Below are 6,730 nucleotides of genomic sequence, written 5' to 3'. Positions count from 1 at the left end.
TTCAATTTTATTTGTATAGCGCTTTTCACAATACATATTGTTTCAAAGCAGCTTTACAGAAAGTGCATTTCAGAAATGTACATAGAAAAAAATACAGTTAGTTAATCATGTAGTAATTTAGGGCATAACATATCGCCGGCGTCGAGTCGTCTCTTCACAGGCGTCGAGTCGTCTCTTCACAGGCGTTTAGTCGTCTCATCGCAGGTGTTGGGGATCTGAAGTCTCCGTTAGAGGCTGGATACAACCTGGAGCTGACGAACGCTATTTACCTCGGGACTAGCGTCCCGAGATAACAGCAGAGGAGCAGATGGGAAATAATTAGCATAGCTGCTGTTCATAATGTTAATGCATTCGATCTGATTCAACAGTGGTATAAAAGGTAAGCATTATGTGAATGCTTGGCTAAAGAGATGCGTCTTTAATCTAGTTTTAAACTGGGACAGCGAGTCTGAGCCTCGAACAATATCAGGAAGGCTATTCCAGAGTTTAGGAGCTAAATGTGAGAACGCCCTCCCTCCTTTAGTGGACTTAGATATCCTAGGAATGACCAGAAGCCTCGATTTTAGTGATCTTAAAGAACGTGATGGATTGTAGGGCGATAGAAGGTCTGTTAAATACAGAGGAGCTAAACCATTTAGGGCTTTATAGGTCAGTAGTAGTACTTTGTAATTGATACGGAACTTAATAGGTAACCAGTGTAGAGATGATAAAATAGGTGTTATATGATCATATTTTCTTGACCTAGTAAGAACTCTAGCGGCTGCATTTTGCACTAACTGTAGCTTGTTGATTGAGGATGCAGGACAGCCAGCCAATAAAGCATTACAGTAATCTAGTCTCGAGATCATGAATGAATGAACTAACTTTTCAGCATCAGAAACAGATAGCATGTTACGTAGCTTAGCAATATTTCTAGGGTGGAAAAAGGCTGTTCTTGTAACGTATGAAATATGATTTTCGAAAGACAAGTTGCGGTCTAGTATAACACCCAGGTCTTTAACTGTAGTGGATAAAGTAACCGGACATCCTTCTAAATTAAAGTTGTATTGTACAAGGTTTTGGGGGTAGTTTTTTGGACCAAGTAATACATCCGTTTTATCTGAATTTAATAGCAGGAAATTACACGTCATCCAGCATTTTATATCTTTGAGACACTCTGTCAATTTAGATGAGTTAGTGTTTTCATCTGGTCGTGATGAAATATATAATTGAGTGTCATCAGCATAACAGTGGAAATTAATTCCATGTTTTCTTATAATATTACCAAGTGGCAGCATATATATTGAGAATAGCAGAGGGCCTAACACCGATCCTTGCGGCATTTTTCCCCATTTAAACAGACAAAATGGTAACGATCTGATAAGTACAATCTAAACCAGCTTAATGCCTGTCCCTGAACACCAGTGTAGTTTTGTAGTCGATCCAAGAGTATTTTATGATCTATAGTGTTGAACGCAGCGCTAAGATCAAGTAGAACTAGTATTGAGATACAGCCTTGGTCAGAAGCTAAAAGTAAATCATTTGTAATTTTAACTAGCACAGTTTCTGTGCTATGATGCGGTCTGAATCCTGACTGAAATTTTTCATGGATATCATTTTCTTGCAAGAAAGAGCACAATTGAGCGGACACAACTTTTTCTAGTATTTTAGACATAAATGGAAGATTTGAAATGGGTCTGTAATTTGCTGGTTATTTGGATCTAATTGCGGTTTCTTAATGAGAGGTTGTATTACTGCCAGTTTGAATATTCTTGGAACATGTCCTAAAGATAAAGACGAGTTAATAATATTGAGAAGAGGCTCTTCCACTACAGGTAACACTTCTTTCAGTAGTTTAGTGGGTATTGGATCTAATAAACATGTTGTTGGTTTAGATGCAATGATAAGTTTATTTAGCTCTTCCTGTCCTATAGTTGTAAAGCGGTGTAGTTGTTCTTGAGGGGCGATAATTGAGGCTGAATTATAAGACACCATAAAAGATTGTACATTTACAATTGTGTTTCTGATGCTTTCTATTTTCTCATTGAAGAAATTCATAAAATCATTACTACTATACTGTAACGGAATATTTTGCTCTGGTGATGTCTGTATATTTGTTAGTCTAGCCACGGTGTTGAATAAAAAACCTTGGATTATTTTGGTTAATTTCTATTAGTTTACGGAGATGCTCAGCCCTGGCTGCTTTTAGAGCCTTTTTATAACGTGACATACTGTCTTTCCACGCGATTCTAAAGACCTCTAAATTAGTTTGTTTCCATTTACGCTCTAAGTTACGAGTTTCTCTCTTGATAACATGCGTAGCACTGTTGTACCATGGTGCTTTAGTTTTCTCTCTAACCTTTTTTAATCTAATTGGTGCAACAATTTCTAGTGTACTAAAGAAAATGGTGCTCAAACTGCTAGTCATTTCCTCTAGTTCATCTGTTTGTTTGGGTTCACTGAGCCTCTGAGATAGATCAGGTAAGCTATTTGAGAATCTATCTATAGTGGTTGGAAGGATTGTTCTGCCTGGTCGATAACGTGGCGCAACATGACAAATTTCAGCAGTACGTATTATGCAAGTTATCATGTAATGATCAGTGACATCATCACTTTGCGGAACAATATCTATATCGGTTGGATTGGTTCCATATGATATAATTAAATCTAGTGTATGATTTAGACGATGAGTGGGACCACTGACGTTTTGCTTGACCCCAAAGGAGTTTAATAAATCTGTAAACGCAGCCCCTAACGAATCATTTGTATTATCTACGTGTATGTTAAAATCTCCAACAATTATTGCTTTATCGACATTGACCAATAGATCTGAGAGAAAGTCTGCAAACTCTTTTAGGAAATCAGCATAGGGCCCTGGAGGTCTATATACAGTAGCCAAGGCTAGAGATAATAGGGATTTCTTTCTTACATCTAAGAGTGTAACATTTAGCACAAGTACTTCAAACGAATTAAACCTGTGACCTGTTTTCTGAGTAACATTTAGAATATCTCTATAGATTGTTGCAACACCGCCGCCACGACCGATCAGACGGGGCTCATGCTTATAACAGTATCCTGGTGGAGTAGACTCATTTAGACCAAAATACTCATTTGGTTTAAGTCAGGTTTCAGTAAGGCAGAATACATCGAAACTATTATCTGTGACCATTTCATTTACAATAACCGCCTTAGGTGTGAGCGATCTAATGTTTAGAAGACCTAGCTTTAGAAATTGTTTTTGTTCACTGATATTGAGATTTTCTGGTTTAATTACAATAAGATTTTTCCTAGATCCTACAGTAGATTTATTGTTTGGCCTCACTAAACGAGGAATAGACACAGTTTCTATATAATGTTCTACACTACTTATATCAATTAAGTTGGGACAGCAAAGACTGTGATTTGGACTTTGACTTACTAGTCATATGGTGTGTAACGTCTTGGAGATGTTGTCTGACAGAACAGCCGCTCCGATTCTGCTGGGGTGCAGGCCATCAGCACGGTAGAGCCTAGGTCGCTTCCAGAACAGATTCCAATTATTTACAAAGAGCAGTTTCTGTTCATTACACAATGACATTAACCATTAATTTAGTGCAAATAATCTACTGAACCTTTCCTGTCCTTGTCGGTACGTGGGAAGCGGTCCTGACAGATCTGGACAGACTGATCCCATTTATATTTCCAATTTCCTTCCAAAATATTTGTTTATAGCAGGAAGAAAACGTCTCAGGTTACTATTGTAACCATAGTTCCCTGAGAACAGGGAACGAGACGATGCGTCCATCGACGCCACGGGAACGCCCCCAGCGTGACTGCGTCTGAAGCATCTATGTCAACTAGTCCAATGGAAAGAATGAGCGTCACGGGCGGGTGACGTCATGACCAGGAATTGATAAAAGCACATCCGGTGCAAACCGGCATTAGCTTCGAAAATTGCCGAAGCAAGCCGATCACAGGGATGCAGGAAGTATGGCAGTGTGACGCATCGTCTCGTTCCCTGTTCTCAGGGAACTATGGTTACAATAGTAACCTGAGACGTTCCCTTACGAAGGGAACTCAACGATGCGTCCATCGACGCCATGGGAACGAGAATACCCAAAGCGCCAGAATTCCAAGTACCTGAGTGTCAGTCTGTTGTAACTAAGCACTAAGCACCTGAGAACCTGGGGCAGCATCCAGGTCCAAACTGTAAAACCTGACGAATGTGAGCGGTGAGGACCAGCCTGCCGCATCACAAACGTCTTGGAGGGAAACCCCAAATAACAAGGCTTTAGAGGCCGCCATACCCCTCGTTGAGTGAGCTCTGACCACCAAGGGACACGGATGGTCAGAGTACTCGTATGCAAGTGAAATAGCCTCGACTATCCACTTGCTAACCGTCTGTTTAGAAGCAGGAAGACCCTTCTTAGGTGATCCAAAGCAAATAAATAACTGGTCGGACTTCCTCATAGAAGATGTCCGATGAACATAAGTATCCAGTGCTCGCACTGGACACAAGAGGTTCAGCCTTTCCTGGTCCGCAGATGTAAAAGGAGGAGGACAGAAAGCCTGCAGCACGATAGGCCTCGGAATCAAGGTCGGCACCTTAGGGACGTATCCCTGTTTTGGATATAAGAATGCCTTGACCATCCCCGGTGCAAACTCAAGGCAAGTGGGGGAAACCGAAAGGGCCTGAAGGTCTCCAACTCTCTTAAGGGACGAAATAGCTAGCAGAAAGATAGTCTTAAGGGTAAGAAATTTCTCTGAAACCGAATCTAAGGGCTCGAATGGAGCCCTAGACAGGCCTTCTAGTACTAATGCCAAATCCCAAGCTGGCATCCTAGTGCGAGTTGCAGGCCTCAGCCTCAGTGTGTCACGAAGGAAACGTGTAATCAGGGGGTCTCGACCCAACGATGTACCCCCAACCAGGGCGTGGTAAGCCGCAATGGCCGCCACGTAAACCTTAAGTGTGGAAGGACATAAACCTGACGTAAAGCGCTCCTGCAAGAACTCGAGTACTGTGTTCACAGAACAGTTAACCGGATCCCACTGATGTCGGTGACACCATACAGAAAAAACTTTCCATTTCAGCGCATATAGTTTCCTAGTAGCTGGAGCTCTGGAGCTTAGGATGGTCTCAGCAGCCTCAGCTGAGAGACCACTCTCTATGAGTTGGGCCCCCTCAGAGGCCAAACCCACAGGTTCCAAATCTCTGGCCGAGGGTGAAATATTGTGCCCCCGGCCTGAGACAGAAGGTCTCTCCTGATCGGGATCTCCAAGGGAGGACAGTCTAAGAGATGGATCAGGTCCGCAAACCAGATCCGACTCGGCCAGCGTGGTGCTACAAGCAGTAGGCTTATTCCGTACTGGCGGACTCGTTCCAGAACTCCTGGGAGCAGAGCAACAGGGGGAAATGCGTACAGACGTAGCCTCGGCCACGTCTGCACCATAGCATCCAGCCCCAGGGGGCTGGGTGAGTAAGGGAGAACCAAAGTGGACAGTGCGTCGTGTGCTGAGACGCAAACAGATCCACCTCTGCTTGGCCGTAAAACTCCCAAATTTTCTCCACCGCCTCGGGGTGGAGTCTCCAATCCCCTGGCCTCAGCTCCTGCCTCGACAGGATGTCTGCCCCCACATTCTGGTCCCCAGGAATATACACTGCCCTCAGGGAGAGTACCTTCCCCAGAGACCACAGGAGGATCTGGTGCGCCAGTTTGCAGAGCGGACGCGACCGCAGACCCCCCTGACGGTTCAGATAAGAGACCACTGATGTGTTGTCTGTTCGTACAAGCACATGATGGCCCCTCAGGTCTGGGAGAAACTGTCTCAACGCATTGAAGACAGCCATCATCTCCAGGCAATTGATGTGCCACGAAAGATGATGACTTTTCCACAGACCCTGAACCGAGCGGCCTTCCATTACCGCTCCCCAGCCGGTGAGGGAAGCATCTGTCGAGATCGTAACACGATGGCAAAGAGCTCCCAATACCGGACCCTGGGTTAAGAACCAATGTTTCCTCCATATAATTAAGGCACGAAGGCACCGCCGCGTGACCTTGATCATACGAAGTGGGTTTCCCCTCGGGGAGAACCCTCTGGTCCTTAGCCACCACTGTAAAGGTCTCATGTACAGCAGGCCAAAAGGAATCACGTTGGACGCTGCCGCCAAGAGACCCAACAGTCTCTCGAACTGTTTCACAGTGCGTGACTGGCCTAGCTTTAGCTCTTTGGTGGCTGTCAGGATAGCAGCTACACGAACGGGCGATAGAGTGGCCCGCATCGTCACTGAATCCCATACCACACCAAGGAAAGTGGTTCTCTGTACTGGAGAAAGAACACTCTTCTTGGCGTTGAGCCTCAACCCCAACATCTGCATATGAGCGAGAACGACACCTCGGTGCCGAACCGCCGACTGCTCTGATTCCGCCAGAACCAGCCAGTCGTCGATGTAGTTCAGAATACGTATGCCCTGAAGCCTGAGAGGGGCTAGAGCTGCATCCACGCATTTCGTGAACGTGCGGGGTGATAAAGCTAGACCGAAAGGAAGAACCCGATATTGGTATTCTTTGCCCCCGAAAGAAAACCTTAGGAACTTCCTGTGCTGAGGGAGGATGGAGATATGGAAGTAGGCGTCCTTCAGATCTATCGTGACAAACCAGTCCTCGGATCTGATTTGAGTCGCGATCTGTTTGAGTGTCAGCATCTTGAACTTGAGTTTCTGTACTGAACGATTCAACAGACGAAGATCTAAAATGGGACGCAACCCCCCATC

This window comes from Siphateles boraxobius, unplaced genomic scaffold (genome assembly GCF_051911475.1).
Source record: "Siphateles boraxobius isolate OS27281-9 unplaced genomic scaffold, OSU_SipBor_1 61, whole genome shotgun sequence".
Taxonomy (NCBI): Eukaryota; Metazoa; Chordata; class Actinopteri; order Cypriniformes; family Leuciscidae; genus Siphateles; species Siphateles boraxobius.
This window is presented reverse-complemented; position numbering follows the sequence as displayed.